The sequence below is a fragment of the Vicugna pacos genome, chromosome 27, assembly GCF_048564905.1.
Source record: "Vicugna pacos chromosome 27, VicPac4, whole genome shotgun sequence".
In the NCBI taxonomy this organism is placed as follows: domain Eukaryota; kingdom Metazoa; phylum Chordata; class Mammalia; order Artiodactyla; family Camelidae; genus Vicugna; species Vicugna pacos.
In genome coordinates, this window is record NC_133013.1 from 13045200 (window position 1) to 13064306 (window position 19107).

Below are 19107 nucleotides of genomic sequence, written 5' to 3' on the forward strand. Positions count from 1 at the left end.
TTTGTTTGTTTGTGTGTTTGTTTTTAGATTCCACATATGAGCGATCTCATATGGTATTTTTCTTTCTCTTTCTGGCTTACTTCACTTAGAATGACATTCTCCAGGAGCATCCATGTTGCTGCAAATGGTGTTATGTTGTCAGTTTTTATGGCTGAGTAGTATTCCATTGTATAACTATACCACATCTTCTTTATCCAGTCATCTGTTGTTGGACATTTAGGCTGTTTCCATGTCTTGGCTATTGTAAATAGTGCTGCTATGAACATTGGGGTGCAGGTGTCATCCTGAAGTAGGTTTCCTTCTGGATATATGCCCAGGAGTGGGATTCCTGGGTCACATGGTAAGTCTATTCCTAGTCTTTTGAGGACTCTCCATACTGTTTTCCACAGTGGCTGCGCCAAACTGCATTCCCACCAGCAGTGAAGGAGGGTTCCCTTTTCTCCACAAGAGGCTATTTCTTTAATGAGCTTATGAATCATGATATTTGTTCATCATAAAACAAATACATGGATTCTCACCTTCTGCAACAAGTGACTTCTTGTGTCTATGTAAAGAAGGGCTTAAATTTTTAGCATTTTATTTAAATGGAATATTTCAAACATATACAAGAGAAGAAATAGGTAGTAAATAAATTTGCATATAATTATCAATCAGCTCAACAATGATGAACTTATGACCAATCTAGCTTCATCTCTCCCTCTGCTCCCTTTCCCTTTCACACATATTATTTTGAAATAAATCCAAGACTTATCATTCCATTCATAAATATTTCAGTATGTATAAGAGTTAATTTAAATAATAGAAATTGAAACTTATTTTTGGTTCACTAGATTAAAAAAAAATCTTTAAGCACAAGGGAAAGAAAAGTATTGACCCAAATAAATTAAATGATCTACATTCTGTCAATATTATAGGAGGCCCATTTCTATTTTGACTGATGGTCTTGTTGCATGTGATGTATCAGTAGTTATCAAAAGAAAGAGTTCTGTAATGAATTTCACCCTTAGGTGGCATAAGTACTACGTGACCCTTATTCATTCCTATTTAACCTGTGCTTCGTTAACATTTCCATCGATTAACTCATTAATTCAGTCATTCATAATCGATTAACTCATTAATTCAGTCATTCATAAAGGGTGTACTGGAGACCCATTATGGACCAGGAACCAATGCTTGATTCTGAGAGCACAGAGATTTATTAGGGCCTCTGTCCTCCAGGAACTTACAGTCTCGTGGGGAAAACAGACAAAAAGGTAACTGCAATGCAGTGTGAGGAATACAGTGTTATCGGGAGCTGAGGACAACCCTTAGGTTCCTCAGGTCCCATTCTCCTCCTTCTTTGCCTCCATGAGTTAGTGTTTCCATGCGGCCCTGGCAAGATGCATCTTAGGGGTGTCTCCTTGGTGCTCCTGGTGCTGCCCCTGATTGCCTAAAAGGTGGTTAGACTTTCTGCAGATTTCATGAGAAAGGAAGATCACTCATTCCTCAGGTTTGCAATTTCAAAGCTCATAGTATTCCCAGGCTCCTATACATTGTATGCGAATTCTCAGCCTGCCTGGGGTCTAGCTGCTCTCCTGGTGCAGCCCAGTCAACCCTGTATTCAGACCCCTTCCCCCGTCTGCTGTCACAGGTGCACAGCGTTTCTGATGCCTGAGCTTTCAGCGTTCCGGGACGTGAATTTGTTTCTTCTGTTTGGTTGTTCTTAGCACTTAGGGTCTTTATTTGTAGTCATCTTCTCATTGTTCTTTTTTTACTTGAGGGTTAATCTATTTTCTAAAAGTCAATTTAGTTGGCATACTGGGTAGAATAGAGATTTAGCTATATTTAACATACTGAACCAAGAGTCTATTTGATACACTTAAAAAATTGATATATAGACAGTGTACAATGTGTCAGTGTCTGGTGCACAGCATCATGTTTCAGTCATACGTGTACATACATATATTCATTTTCACATTCTTTCCATTAGATTACTACAAGATATTGACTATAGTTCCCTACGATACACTTCCAAATCTGCATTTTATTTTATTTATCTTATTCTCCTATTCCTTTATGTATTCTCAGGGGTGGTGTATACTATTGACTTCTTTTTTCTCTCTGAGCATCTTTAACATACTTATTTCTAAGTAACATTCATATTGCCACAGGAAGTGAACTGCCCTGAATTTGGACCAGTCAACTTTTCTAGCACAACTTGCTTTGCTTCTGTGTTTTGCTTGCTGCTTCCTCTGTTGACTTCTCAGCTAATCCAATATATGTACTGCTTTTTTTTTCTTTTTCATAAATAGAGTGTTTCTTCAGAGGATGGGGTGGGGTTACTTTCAAGGTTGCGTCTTTTTTATCATTCTTTATAAACCAATTCTTACATTAGTTTCTTGGTTATGAGTTTTCACCATTCCAGATTGTGTAGACGTGGGATTTTTTTGTCCAGTGAAATAATCCATAGTGTTTATCTTTCCTTAATATACAGGTAATCGCAGTGATGAAACATGCTCAGGCTTATTTAGCATTTGTATGCTGTGGTTTTTCAAACATTTTCCTTAAGAGAGCCAGCGGGTCCCCCAAGGACAGGAACACGACCTGTCACCTCCGTATCCGAATTCTAACCAAGTACCTGGCCCTTCCGAGAGGCTCACAGATATTTGTTGGATGAATGCATGACGGGAAAGGTGGCAGAGGACTAAAGAGTGACACTGCTTCAAAAGGGGATGTTGGAGGGAGCGGCCAAGAGACGAGACGTGGTGTTTGAGATTCCAGAGATAAATCCACCTATCTGTCTGTACACTATGGTACTGGGCTGAAAAAAATTAACCAAAGAACAAAAGAAAATTGATTTTGAAAATCCCTACCTGAAAAAATTGTCACCAATGTCACTGAAACAATGACAATGTCGTCATTCAGTGGAGATGACGGATGTTAATACTCGTGAGAAGGTCTTCCCTGCGTGGTATTGAGCCTCAAGTAAAGAAAAGAAGCCAAGGACTGTCCACGTGTGGCTTTTTCTATTAACCCATTTTAAAATGATGGAGAGGAAAATGTGATCACAGTTTTCACATCAACTTCCCACCGGGCCTCCAGGGAGCCTCCGATTTTATCCTGCCTCCATTTGGCTTCATGGAAAGACATGACTCCTTTGTTTCTCCTGATAAGAGCCAGGCTCCCCGGAGAGATGATGCAAAGGGCGATTATGTGCAAAGCAATGGCACCACAGTTTGGAAGAGAAGTCACTGGGGTCTAAACAAGCAATACTGCTTTGCAAAGCCTCTCACCTTGGCTGTATTTGATTGCATAAACCTTTCCCTCGTCTCCAGTAGGTTTTACAGTTCGAAGGGAAGGAACAATTAAACAGGTAAATGCCAGTGGAAGCACGCTTTTTGAGGAGCTGCACAGTTGCAGCTTTAGCAGAATTTCCTTCTTGCCCATCCAGTGAAGGTGTGGTAAAAATGGATGAAGGGGCACACACAGTGCAAAGCAGATTCGGTCCCTGATGCCTTTTCAAATATTTCTACCAGGTTTTCAGAGCAAAGCCTGCTGCCAATCACAGCAATTCACCAGGGAGGAACTCTAAGAAGGAAAATAAATCATATGCTAATTCTCTTAAGTTGGAAGGCAGTGGGGGGAGAAATGTATGCAGGGAAGGTCAAGGAACTGTATCATAAATAAGTAAATTTCCTAATGACTGAAATACATCTTTGAAAACGTCTAGACCAGCTTATCTATACAGATTTCCATTTTTCTCCCCTGCTGAATACTCTACCATTTCTCTAGTTCCTCTAGTAAATTAGTAAAACAGAAATTTCTCTCTGACGTGAAGTCAGCGTTCAGAGCAAAGAAACCCTAAAGCTGGAGCTTTGGAAACACACTCAGAACTGCTCAGAAAAGTACAAGTCATTGTTCCCATCCTGCAGGCTCTGCAAGGGCTCCTGTCCCTCTGGTGTCGTAAATTATATTTCCAGTAAGGGCACAAGTCCTGTATTGTAATTCCCCTTGGGAAGGCAGAGCTGGGATGCAAACTAGGGAAAAAGACCCCAAACCCATACCTGCCCAATGAATATTTCGCCCATTCGTTTTTATACCCCGTGTAACCAACTTGCCAAAGAAACTCAGCACAGCTGCTCACCTGAGTCTGCCCGCTCTGCCTTGAGAGCACACCATCTATCACATAATAAATCCTACTTTACTTTCTTGACCTCCATATCTCATCTCTGAATTCTTTCTGTGAGGAGACAAGAACCTAACCGCCAGCAACACAGGGATCGTCTGTGTCAGAATTTCCCAAGAAGTTGACTGAAAAGGTGTATATTGCTGGACTCATCTTTAACCTGCTAACTCTGGGGGATGTGGCCGGAGAGTCTGAAATTTGCAGCCAACTCTCTATGAGATTCTAATACAAAATAAAGCTTGAGGTCACAATGTCTACCATCTTTGATGTTCTTGGGAATGTTTTGCAGAGAAGGGATACAATGTGTGGATCAGGGAATTCTAAAAACTTTTCATTTATTCTATTTCAAGAGGTACCATCTGTCAAATAAGGAAACTTAGATGAATTTGGTTAATTTTTTAGGTGTCACACTCTATGTAACTTTCAGAAGTAAACTAAGTCTTAAGCAGGGGTGAATATGTTTCACACAGTTTTAAGGAAGCCTACAAGCTACAAAATGAGAATATACGAAATATAAAACTATGTGCAGAATAAAATTTCATGTCTTTTTTGCTAGATCCGTGATTGTCAAATCTAATTTTATCAGACCCCAAGGAAAATTAACTTATGCAAGGGGTATCAAGCATTTTGACTAGATTTCCAGTAGAAAAAAGTTTTTAGATATTCCTTAAAATATGCACTGTCCAACAATTTCAAGAGAAACTAAACAGACAGTTTGCTTCCATTATAAAATGTGGTAACAGCCCGTTCTTAGCTTAGGTTCTCCTAAAAAGCAAGACCTGAGGCAAGCGCTTTGCTGCAGTTTGTTTAATCTGGGGATGTGAACTCAAAGAGGAGGAGGAGGGAACTGGGAAGAAAAAAGCCAACCCAAGAGGCTGATTGTGACTAAGGATAGTAGGGGTGGGGTCCCAGCAGGGACACTTAGATGAGACAAACAGAATTAATGTGTTTCAAAATCGCTCTCCAAAAATTGGACAGAAGAGGGGAGCGTTTATCCACCAGTCTTGTCCTTCCTTGGTCAAGGGTTCCTTAATGGTCTGTGCACTCCTCACACTTCCAGGCACGTGCAGGGTCAGAATGGCTGGATGGGTCTCTGCACCCATCCATGTGGTGGTGGCCAGTTAACCCTGGGGCAACCTGCTGAGAGTCTGCACCTGCCCAGAGCTGCTGTGATGTTGATGGCTTCTGTAAAAAGGTGGGCAAACTATGACATATGACCCAAGAGGGACTCCTTGTTCTTCAGATACTGAATAATCAGAAATGACTCCCCAGGCAACAGAGTGTGTTTTTTTTCCCAAATGCATGAATTACATATATTTTATCTCTAGAGATGGTTTTTGTATTTTTAGTCTGGATTATGTTTATACCCCATCTCTTCTCCTCCTGGCCTGATGGGAAACATTTGTCCCTTTGTAGTTAACATGCAAAACTTGGAAAGCACCCATGAAATAAAAGCAGGTTAAAATAAATTCCCTATGAGCCATGCCTTGAAATTGTTTATTTGGACACTGGAGAGAGTCTTGTTGGACACTGAGCAGATTATGAATTTGCCACCAAAAGGACTTCTAAGGAAAGGTTGCTTTTAAATCATGTTGATAAGAACGTAAGCCGTGGCTTGCTGGAACCATTTGAAAAAGTGCAACGTGTCCCCTCATGCTTACTTCGAGTAAGCACAATGAGTCATTTTTTTCTTCTCTGGCTGGTCTCAAAGTCCCCCAAACTGCTGTCTACCCTAACTCGCTCTCTGTGTTCCTCGCTGCTCCTCACCATTCTCCCTCCCTGTTTTCCGTATTTTTTTGTTTAACAGGAAAAGAAGGAAAGAATGTCCTCTATCTTTCCTCTTATTTCTGCTGGCGTAGATCCATTTTTACTTACCTGGATCTAACACCGTATTCTTCCAGAAACTATTTAGGCTGTCAACGCTGGTTTAGAGTCTGGGTCTTGGTAGGAAGGTAGACCCCAGAGTTTGTCAATCCTGGGTTTAAATCCTGACTCTACCATTTATAAACCAAATAAATTTGAAATGTCCCTTAACTTATATGAATCTTATGTCCCCTTCTGTGAAATGGGACTAATATTCTCTCTTTTATAAAATTATTGTGAGACCAACATCAGGTAATAGATGGAAAGGGTTTAACATAGGGTCTGGCACATAATAAACATTTGATACATGGTAGGTAAACATCTTCATTATTTAGTGCTATCTATAATTTGCATTTTTCATCTACATCCTTAGATGTTATCTCTGAATTTAACGTAAGTGCATGGACAGGATCTCCTGGTAACAAGAACTTGAAGTCAATCCTGTCTGCCAGTTTTAAACTGATGCTCTTTGCCCAGAGCGTTAATAAACTAAATGAGTGGAGAAATGCAAATAGAAACAAGACTGAACAAGTCTTGTTTAACAACAAAATCTGGCCAGCAGAGACAGTTCTTAGAAGCCTTGAAGCAAAACCCCTGGATTTCTGATCCAGTTTGGAAAAGGTCATGGAGAGCTGACCTGCCTTGGATGAGAATTTCAAATGTGAATAGCATTTTATTGAACCTCTCAAAGTCAAAAATAGCAATAGATTTTGTTGCTTTATCTGCAAAAATGTGAAAAGAATGCAAGCTTCCTAGGCGCACAATGAGGAGATGGTTATTGGTCCTATTTTGTGTTCTTCAGTCCCACCCAAAGTTCAGTCAATGCCATACAGTACAACAACATTGCCCTCAAGCTGGCGGTTCATATGGGCATTGGGAAGGTGAAAACAGTAAGAAAATGAAGTTGTGTTCTGAGATCTAAACTCTGAACCACCCTGGAGTGCGTGTATGAGCCATCATGTGAGTAAATCAGAAACTTTTATACAAAAGTGGGAAGGAAGAGCTTGGGAACTTCTCAGATCCTTATTGATGTATCTTAGCTGTGATGTCAGGGAGACAGGACTAGACTATGTTTGGAATGGGGTGATTAGAAGCTTAATGAATGGAACGTTTTTGATTCTCTTTGGAGAGACTATGGAGATTAACAAAGGATGGTCAGCTTGAAACATGGGAAAGGGAAGTTAGGGAGCCAGAATTTCACAGGGTTTATCTAGAGACTGCCCAGGAGAGAAAGCCACTGGGCGTGATTAGCAAGAGTTCCACTACCATAAAGATGTTTTCTTCTGAGGAGCAATGCTAACCTGATTTCATGGGTACATGACAACATCACAGAAATCTCAGCACACTTTTTTGAAATGGCACTTAAGAATTACTTGCTGGCAGGGTTACAGCTAGGTTTGATATCTGATCCTTCTAAAATAAGAAATGAAGTCTTGACGTTATTCATATTTTGTACAGCAATCTTATCAGAGCACGAACACTCGGCATTACTAAAATCAAAGTACTGGCACATGTGCTGTTCCATCTGCTTGGAATGCACATCTCCAGATCTGCTCAAGGTGGACCCATCTTCTCTTTCTCATCAACACAGGAAGCATTTCCAAGCCAGCCCCTTAAAGTCATGTCACCTCCTTGACGTAGCCAGCCACGCTCCCACCCCATGACCTGAGCTCTTTCATTGCCCAATGTGAATTTCTTTGGAGCAATTTCGCTATGTGATGTGACCTTCTAGTTTATTTATTTTTGCTTGTGTATTGTATGTCTGTGCACAATACTGTAAAGTCTATGAAAGTGAAGGCTCTGTTTATCTTGTTAAAAGCTATGTCCCCAGTAGTCAGAAGAGTGATTGATGCATAGTAGATGACCAATCGAAAATCTGTATTGAATCAATGAATCAGTGAATGAAAAAGTAAAATATTGAACTAGATTTGTGGTTGCATTTTTCCACTGTTAACTTGATGCCAACAAATTAGCTTTAGCAAATCATCCTCTTTAATATTCAATTATTATTGTTCATTCCCAAAATATTTTGTGTATTAATTATAAATCTAGCCAGTTTTTATAGTTTAGTTTTTCTACTTATCATGATATATTATCCTAAAAATAATTTATATCAGTCCTGAGAATACATCTTGATGCTTTTCTTTCTTTTAAAGTGTGTTTGCACATTATTCAAGCTTATGTACACTTAGACAAAAAAGTTATTTTACTTACTACATGCATTCCAGAAAGCTACAATGTAAGACCAAGGACTCTGGGTAAACGAATGAATGAATTTGATAAAATTTCAGAACTGAGGAAGTGCTAGGGGACTTGGGGGGCTGAGGGTGGAGGTCCGTTGCTCCATCGATACTAACCTGGACCATTTGAAGCTTGGAGATGCTCAGGGTCTAAACAAAATTCTTCCATCTGTGAAGCAGCCAGCCAGACATTCATTCAGAAAATATTTGTGAAATATTTGGAGTGTACCAGGTACTGCTAAAGAAAAGAAATGGAATAAAGCTCCATCTTCCTCTCAGGAATATGCAGTTTATCTTTTAGAGTTTTCATCTCTGACCATGGAATATCCCTTCATTTTAGGGACTCTCGATACCCTGGTTTTCCTTTACGACTTGCTGCTCAAGGGACTCCCTTTTTCTCCGTGATTCTGATCTTCAAGTTCTGTCCCTCCCTTTGCCGAGAAGCAGCTTATACCTGATGCGGGATCTACTTGATCCTGTACCCATCACTACTCCACCAGGCTTCCTTTTTCTTCCATTCGTTTCTCAGTCTGCAGCCATTTTCCTCCAGAAGCTCCGATGCCGGTGACTTAATCTGACTCCATCATTATACCACTTAAAACAATCTTCTCAGTTTATCCCTCAAATATGCCTGGGCAAGCCCAGTGTTCCCTGAACCTCGCCGGGGAGCCACGTTCGTGGCTGACTTTTCTACCGCTTGCTGCTGCTGCTGCACATGGTGACAGTGACACCGACATCCAGGCTTGTCACCCATCATTTCATCCAATTCGCATAACAACAAAACAGAGGTGAGTGCTATCATCCACACATCAGAGGTTGGAAGACTCAACTCCTCAAAAGTAAAATAGTCTCCCCTACATCACCAAGTGGGAAAGGGGCAGGAGTGGGTCCGTCTGGGATAGTTCCAAAGAGTATCTTCACTTGCTATATTGCTTCCCTTGCAACTCAGCTCCAGAATCTTCTTGCCCTTAAGACCTGGAAACATTCCTGTAAGCAAAGCTAAACCAGCACAGTGCCTGAGAACATGGCAAAGTGAGTCACTCTCTGTGAAAACTCTTTTCAAACATAAATACCATTAACAAACTTCTCTCTGTCTTCTTGAACATATAATCAAACTTACTTAGCACCTCTCCCTAAGTTAGCTCTTTTCTGATCATCATGGGAAAAGGCACCCCGTTACTTTGGCCATTTCCCCATTTAAACATTTGGATACATTCCTTAAAACAAACCGGTTTCCTTAGCCTACACCAACCAAATGATATCCACGAGCTACATGGTGCTCTCAAACGCGAAATGTGGCTGGTCCAAACTGAGACCGAGTCTAAATGCATCACACTGGATTGTGGAAACTCTGTATACAAAACGAACATAAACGATCTCATTAATAATTTTTTGGGTATATGTAGGAATGTTAATATTTTGGATATAAATGGGTTAAAAATATACTGTTAAAATTCATTTCACCTATTTTTTTCAATGTGGCTAATGGAAATCATAAACCACATACATGGCTCATCATGAAATTTCTGATGGACAGAGCTGGCCTTAGTCATCATAGGGATATCAGTTCAACCTATCAGCTTTGAAATACATTGTATAATATTCTGTTTTGCACAACCGGCAAATGCCATCCATTTTTATTTTTGAACGTATACCTAGCAGTGGGTCTTTATGGACTAATGTCCACTACGAATAGCTCTGTGGCAGAGAGCAGTCCAGCTGCTCTGCAAGGTCGGTCTGATGGGCCGGCAGTGAGCCGTGCTTACAACGGCACATTGTCTAAACCAGACTTGGGCTTTTTTATGCGCTCTGTATTTGCAGCAGCAATTATGACTTCCAGGGTCAGGCACTTTCAGGCAGTTAATAGCCAGTTTGACTAAAAGTCCATCAGCTTTCTGGCCATTCATTAAGTGCTAGGAAATGCTTTACCCCAAGGTCAATACTGCTTAGCTCAGTCATACTTTATGATTGAGAGAAAGAATGCTTTCCTCTTCATCATCAGAAGTATTGATTGGCAGTTCTTTGGGTGGCCCTGGTCATTTTGACTTGCACCTCTTTGTTTTCAAGTGCCAAGGGAGTGACATCAACTTTCCTTTCACAATATGGACATTATTGCAGTATTGAGAGCCCAGGACAAGGAGATCCACTGTCAGACATTTGGACCTCACCTCTTCGTTATTATCGTAAAGTGACTCACAAGGGAAAAGAAATTCAGAGAAGCAAGGAGGCCCAGCCTGTAAACTCTACAAGTCACCAGGCTGATAAACTACCATCTTTACCGCCAGCCACAATGCTCCCATTAAACTCAAACAGAAGAGCAGGTATGACTAATTCTTCCCTTTACCCACCAAAAATAAATCACAGCACTGAGCTGGAATGAGACATAGACTTTTCCAGGATGAAGAGTTGAGTTGGAGGCTGAAACATTGGAAACATCTTGAAAAGGAGCCAGGTGGCCTGAGCAGGGGATTGCTGAACAAGCTCCCCAGACCAGATCCTTCTATGAAAGTGGAGTTGCTCGAGGCAGGATGTGGTGGCACTTATGGAATATTACTGGACATTAAATATGCATTGTCCTTTTCGACAGGTCACTCATTAACGACTTTACGTAAGTCTTTGTCTTTCAAAGACGTTCACAAATGTTCACACGAGGGGTTCCAAATCTTCCCAAAAGCCATTTATCTAAAATTCACAGCAGCTTAGGTATAAATATTTTGTTTGCATCTGATTCACTGCAGTTCAACGCATGACTCACTGCAAGCAGCACCTAGGACACAAGAGGAAACTGTAAGAACTTGAGCATTGAGGCCTGACACGTGGCAGATTAAATTCTAATATTTTATTTTGTGTGCTGGGCATTAATATATTTTTTTGTGGGATAAAATATATAAAGGACCTTTTAAAGGTGTTAGTGCCTTGTGGACATCATCATAGTAGCTGGGGTTAGTCCACACTGGATTGACATGGCTGAAATTTTTTTTATTACTTTTGATCAGAATCAGTATATTTGAGAGGCCAGTACAGTGAATTACACACAAGAAGCCTCAAATAACTGGTTCCTTTTATTACTACCATTATTATTGTTCTTATCCAATCCTGACGGTTTTGGAATGATGTAGTATAATTTATCGTCAAAGATACAGTTTGGAAAATTCATTATTAGGATGGTGAAAACTTAATTAATACAAAACTTCTTGCTGCTGTCTCGGATCCTGCTTCAGCTCCACGATATGCAACCCATTACTGTGGGACAGACATCTGCCCTTGGACTTGGACAGGCTGGAGAGGACAGAGATGGAAAGGACATGTTCCGGAGCGAGAACACTTGTGTCTAAATCTGAGTTTCACAACTTAACCATCCTGTGACCTGAGGTAAGTCATTCAGCCTCTCCGTGGGGAGGCATGGCTTCCTCACCTACGAAACAGAGTAACAGTCTCAAACAGGTATTTGTATCCCCCTGTTCACAGCAGCATTATTCACAGTAGCTAAAAGGTACAAACAACTCAGCTGTCTACCAAAAGGTGAATGAATAAACAAAATGGGGTCCAACTATGCAGTGGAGGGCGAGCCAGCCTTAAAAGAAGGAAATCCTGCCACATGTTATAACACGACGAACCTTGAAGATGCTAGGCAAAGTAAAATAAGTCAGTCACCAAAAGACAGATACTGTATGATTTTAGTTACATGACGTACCTACCATGAGTAATCAGATTCATAGAGACAGAAAGTAGGATGGTGGTTGACAGGGGCTGGGGGGGGAAGGGAAAAAGGAAAGTTGTTTACTGGGTACAGAGTTTCAGTTTTGCAAGATGAAAAGAGGTTTAGAGATGGATGCTGTTAACAGTTGCTTAACGATGTGAATTAATTTACTACCGCTGAAAGATTAGGCTTAACAATGGTTAAGATGGTAAATTTTGTTATGTGTATTTTGCCACAATTAAAAAAAATTAAAAAAAACAGAATAACAATAGTGATTTCTTTACTTTTTTTTTTTTGGTTGAGTGGATTTAATGGAACAATGTCTCTCTCTCTTTTTTTTTAATTTTAATTTTTTTTTTTCTTTTTAATGAAGGTACTGGGGATTGAACCCAGGACCTCGCGCATGCTAAGCATGTGCTCTACCACTGGGCTATTTCCCTCCCCACGTCTTTCATGATCTATTCCAGTGCTGAGCACCTAAGGACAAGTCAAATATATTGTAGCTGTTTAAAAAATTTTTTTTTTTTTTACAAAAACAAAACACCAACAAGAACCAGCAGTGGAATTTGTTTGAATTCACAACAGTTGGCTCTGAGCTAAGGTTGTTAAGGCTGCAAACAGGCCTCAGGCGCTCCCCTAAACCTGGAGTGAAATAGCAGTTCGAGGCCAGCGAGGTCCCCAGCAAGGCGAGACACTCAGCTGAAGCAAAGGCGAGGGCTGCCCTCTTAGGTCCCGGCACTGAATCGTGGTCGACTCAGCAGGAGGCGACAAGGAGGGGACGGGGGGGGGGGGGGGCACAGTGAGTCCAGACGTTCCCGGGAAGGAAGGCTGGAGGGAAGTCTCGTGGATGGCGTCCCACTGTGGCACGAGGTCGCTGGGTGTGCCCCCAGCCTCCTGTCCTCTGAACACAGCCCCCAGCGCTCAACTAAGCAGTCATTTCCCCGCATTGCAAATGCTTTTCACAGGCCTTCGCTTACTTGGATGTGTCTTTTCCCTGAAGCTAACACGCTTGGCAAACTTGTTCTTCCTCACAGAACAATGTGCCACTAGGAAGAATATTTTTTTTTAATAAGAATGTTTTCTAAGCCACTGAAATGGTTCAGTACCTGTCGGGTGAGTGGGGCTGCCTCCCACCAGGACGTGCCCAAGCCCAGCTGAGGCCTCCTGAGGTCGGGCAACAGTAATTTTTCTCAAAGGGCTGGGTCAACTCGCTCTTTCGGCTCACTTGTACTACTCCTGCGAAGCTGGCCACGTTTCCTCCCCCTGATCTCAAATATTCCAGTTTTTTAATTAGTTCCAGGCCAGGCGATGTGACTGCCCCATCTGTACAATGCACATGTGCCAATTCAAAGTCTGAAGCCGACGGACTAATAGAACCAACTGAAGACCTGTTGAAGGAGGCGAATGCAGCCGCACTGCTGCTGGCAAATTCACCTGGAGGGCCTGCCAGGGCCAGGCCCCTTCCAAGCCAGGCTGAGCCACAGGCCTGTTATGAAAGGACCGCTGAATTCCACACTCTGCCCCTGCCTCTCCTGAAACCAAAGGGTGATTAAAGCCTGGGATGCAAACTCCCCGTAACCTGGGGGATGTAGCTCATGATCAATGACTTCCTTGGCCGAGCACATGTTCGTTACCAGAAGTCATGGCCAAAATCCATCAAGGACCAGCAGAAAGGAGAGAAAAAAATAAAATAAAATTAATGCAGGTACAGTTTCTTTTCATGATGCAGCCTCATTTGCCCCTGAAATCCAGAGCCAAGACTTTTGCATCGCATCCAAGGCTCATATTCACCTTGCTCTTCTGTGTTTGATAGCGTTAGGGATTTTTGTGTCAAATATTGTCCTTTGATGGTATTTCTTTCCACTCCTTAATATAGAAAGAAAAAATAAATGTAGAACATATAGGTGTTATATAAGTATATAAATACTTACATATAAAATTTGAGTTTGAATTAATGCATTTAAATTGTCAACAAAAATAGTCAATAAATAATCAATAATAAGAAAAGAAAATAATTTTATTTGGGTCAAACTGAGGACTATAGCTGGGACTCTGAGAAACTGCTCTGGAGATGCAGGGTTTCCAGCACAGTTTTATATCCTGTCGGAACAAAGAACATTAAGCAAGTCACGGATACATTTCTTCAAGGTTCCAAAAAAAACCAACAACAGATCAGCACGTAGACAGCAAGTCAGTATGACCTTGGCACCTGGGAAGGGAGTCTTACCGTCAAAGGAGCACCAGTATTGGCGTCCCAGGAAGAGAGGCATTTAATGTTTACTTTTAACATGGACATTCTTTACTTCTGGTCAATGTGCTTCTTTTTAATAATTAAGGGAAGTGTACAATGTATGTTTGGTTGGCCACAAACAGGCTGTTTTATTAGCATAAAATTCAGGTTAACTCACGTATAAGCCAGAATGACTTCCCCCTACCTCAACATGTGAGAATTTCTTTTTTCAAAATTTGATCTTTTCTTTCATATTGCACTTTGTTTTAAAGTAAACAACTGTTTAAATTATACTCCCAGAAGCAGAATGGTATCAGTGATGTAAAATTTCTCATATCAGCAGGGATTATGTTTGGTAGAGTTCAATTCAGATTTTATTAGACAGGTGATGGATGCTAACTTTTCCCATTTCAAGTGCCCTCTAAAAACATGCTTTTGATTAATATGTTTATTCACTTGTTTGATGTGTATTTATTGTGTGCCTACTATGCATCAGGCTAAACCTACTATTTAGCAGTGAACAATAAAAAATACATAGACAAAACTCCCTACTTTGTGGAACTTACATTTTCATAATATTATTTACTTTCTACTTATTTTCTTTCAAAATAATGAAAATGAAGGCATCTTGGATACTGAAATGATTCTGAAATGATTACTGCTAGCTGATGGTCATATCATCTCATCATGGCTTCTCTCAGCTTTAAGATCACAAAGGTATAAACTCTGTGGGTTACCGTGGACCCTGACAATCTCCTCCGTGTCATTCTCCTATCACCTGGCGACCAGTATTGACGCCTCTCCCTGTGCCATCCTATGGTACAGTGACCCATCTCACGACCCACAAAGCCTCTTTGGGGCTCATAATGGTTGGATCACACTTTTCATGCTGGGAGTATACGCTTTCTCAACCTGGCATACATACCGATTTTGGTTGAGATAGTCGGAAAAAGCACAGTCATTTTCACTGAGCTGAATAAAACAGGCAGTCACAAGATGGATCACTGCAAATCCTTCTTAGGGGAAAAGTAAAACAAAAACTCTCTGTGTCCTGGTGACACTGGTGTGTGAACATCAAAGTCTCACTCCTCGTTGGCAGCTCTCCTGTCACTGGCTCTGGAGCATCCAGTGAATTGCTCCTGGATGCTGCCCAGGTCTAGGTTTAAGGGGGAAAATGCCATATTACATCTCTCAGGATTTCTTATGGGGATTTCTCCACACTCCGCCATGAAGTCTTACTTCCCAGTGTTCAACCTAATCCTTCCATTTACTACTCCCTGAATCACGTCTCCCAATCCCGGATATCTGGTTTCTAAAGAAAGATGTCATCACGAAGCAGGAAGTGTTTATGGTGGAGGATCAGGTAGGAGGGCTGGAAGTCCTGGCCAGTGTGAACCCGTCCCGGAGCAGTGAGAAGAGCAGAAGGAAATCGGGAACGGGAGGGAGCTTACCTTTTGATTTGGCTTCCCCTCGTCTGGATTACAGGTCTACCTATGACCTGTGGTGTTGACCAAACCTGTCAGTTAAAACTAAACACATTTCACAGTGGCGGCCAGCCAAAAACATAAATTCTGCCAAAAACTAAACACTGTAAAAAGGTCTGCCTAGTTTCAAAACATCTATGCCAACTGCACACCCCACAGCACGTTGTGGGTGTGATTTTGCAGAAGTACTGGAGGCGCAGTCTGCAGGAAGGGGGACAACACCTAGAGCCACCGACGCCCTGATTTGGGTAAGGGTCTTGGGTTTTTTCTCTTCACCGCCTATGAAATACCCAGAGCTGAGTATGGGGGAAGGACTAATTAAAAAAGGACCATTTAATCTGGTAATATGCCCACTGTATAGCTTCAAGATGGGAAGTTTCCAAAGAAACTGGAACCAGTTGGGGAGATCCAGCAGAGAAGGATTATGGGCGTATGCAGGGAGTGTGTGTGGGACCTCCTTTGAAATATTTGAGGTTATGAGGAAGGGCAAAGTCTAGGGTTGTAAGAAAGTGGAGCTTAAGGGAACGAGGACTGCTGTTTTGTATTATTGTCTATTTTAAAATTAAATGCAATCTAAGAATATCTCACAGGGCATCAGATTTGTGGCATTTGCATCCCAAGTTAAGAATGGCACGGTGACATTTGGGAACCACATGGACAGACCCAATGACTTGGGAATGCGGGGATCCGTAAATAAAAGGCATACGTCGTCTAAGAATAAACACACGTTCATAGTTTACTGCCTTTGTTTAGCAAATATTGTTGAGAGATTTCTGCGTGCTGAGTGCTGAGAATGAAACAATGAACTGTTCTCCCCAAGCACTTACAATTTCATGGGCAATTTAGACAAGCGAGCAGGCAGTGAGGGCAGACAGAGTAAATGCTATCAGAGGGACAAGCATGAGTCCAGCTGGGGTGGACAGAAGGGGCATCTTAATCTTTGAGGGGAGTCAAAGAAATCAAAAGAGTTTCTGGAAGGAACTGGAGGACTATGGGAGCCAATTCAGTGAAAGGGAAGGGAAGAAAAGTCTTCAATGCATAGGAAATAGCATCCGGAAAGTGAAATCCTGGAGATCCTGTTGAGGAAAAAGACAGGTGAACTGAGACCTGGAGGAGGGGAGAGCCAACCAGCCTTGCAGGTTTCAGGAGAAAGGCCTTGAGAATGGCACGCACTGATGCGTTTGAGAAACAGTGAGGAAGACAGCATGGTCATAGTCCACAAGCCCACCACCCTAGTCCATTTTGATTTCCAGTCCCCAATGAGCATTGTTTCCCTCCATTACTTCTTTGAAACATGGCCCAGTGGGTCTTTCCTTGGTCCTTCCATCCTTGTCTTCACTTTGGGACATGAATTTATTACAGTTGGATGCCTCTTCAACTGTAGATCAGAATTTTTGTTTTCTTGCTTAGACTAGTGAACAGTCCTGAACTGAAGATTTCTCAATGAGGCATTAGGTAGCCCAGCTTCAGTCATGGCTCTCTCACAAAGGATGCTGGCTTCCTTTTCCCCGTCTGTGACTGTGCCCATGCCCTGAATTATCAGCCTCTGTTTGCAATTCTGCTCCAAAGAATTCCTGGTGCTACAGTGGCATGGGCTCCTGTTTAAACTAAAATGGCCTGGAGGAGTCTCTCCCAGTTCTCTAACCCCCACTCCCCCATGATCTCTCTGGATCCCCCGGATTAGTGCCCTTTGGTAAATATCGAGGTAATCCTGCCCCTGGAAATTATCCTTTGGATCTGCCGGGCAATCCCTCAGAGCTCATGCCCTGCTTTAACTAGTCTCTGTTTCAACTCTTTCCAAGGGGCTCATGACACGAGGTCCTGGCAGAACTTGTTGGAATTATGTAAGTCAGGACAGCCTAATTCCATGTGTGATTTCTGTAGGGGATGTGGGTCAGAGGGGTTTGTATGAAAGGAAAAGTTTGCAGTTCTGGGTGGTGATGATTAGCAGCTAATGGCCTTGGACTTGCCCTCTCTTATTACCCTATTAAAACTTGCAGGCTTGCATCTGCGGAGGTGCAGAAATGGCAACTGAAGCTGAGAATACTAAGTTTCTCCTTCTATAGAAAGATTTTCTCTAAAACCTGCCAAGTCGATGTGACAGGGTGGTCTAACCAGGGAGGCCATTATTTAGCCTCCCACAACAAGAAATTGCCTTGATTCATTTGAAATTTTTTAAAAAATAATATTTAAAGCTACACATTCATCTTTTAAAAAGTCAAATAATACCATGTGAAAAAAAAATGAGGTCTAAATTCCATCTAGATACCAAATTCATTTCCTTGGAGAAACCAAATGCAGCTCTATAGCTTTTACCACTGATGTACAACCAACACGTTTGGTATTTTCATTTTTAGAGACCGTCTATTGTCTTCCACTAAAGAAGATGACTATTTCAGCATTCTTCAGGCCCCCATCCCCACAGATGCATTTTCTTCCCCTCCTCCATCATATCCTCCTAATATGAATTTTGTGTTTATATTATTATAATTACACATATTAGCTAACATGCACAAACAAAATCCCGTCGCGTGCTAGATTATGTCTCCTTTCTTGTACACAATTTTGGCTTTCCTGGAGTATTTATTTTTTTGCCAACTTAGTTTACTACGTTCCTATTAGCGATTCTTCTTCCGAACACCGACAAATACATAAAACACATCCCCAGGAAGTCCGACACACCAGGTAATCTATGAGGCCCGTTTTGTAAATGTTAAAGCATTTGAGCAGGAAGCAGTTAGAAACGACAATCCTTGGATGTAAAGTAATAATAATAATAATAATAATAATAATAATAATAATAATAATAATAATAATAAAAAAGTGGGGCTGGCAGAACAGGTCTTGTAAAATCGCCTTTAGGTGTTGCCATTTTCTAAAACATTTCTTTCCTGGAAAAATAACATGAGATGACATTTAAAAAGTGTATTCAGAAATAAATGTCCTTGTTATAGTAAGAGAGCTAAACAGCAGTATTTGGTGATTCCTGTTTTGTAGATCATTTAAAAAGGCAAACAGATAAATATCTGCTAATCAGTTGGAATTTAGAAGAGAATGTCTCTCCGCACGCCTTCCAGCTTAAGCAGGGAGTGCCTCCCTAGACCAGGGAAAACATTACGAACCCATTAAGTGGATGAACTATGTGAAGATTCACATCCAGATGGTTATTCCCTGTGTCTGCCCCGCATGGATTCATACACATGTTCATTCTGACGCATATAATCCATTCCATTGTATAAAAGAGACAGAAGGTTTCACAGTTCATTTATAAATGTTGTAAAAATTCTGCTACCAACACCTAACAAAGTCTTGGGAATTAAATGTAAAGACTACATTTACTTGTGCATATAAATGCAAAGATATCAAACAAAAAGTCCAGTATACCAATTTAGTAAAATATTTAAGAATAACTTAGGGGTGTTTGT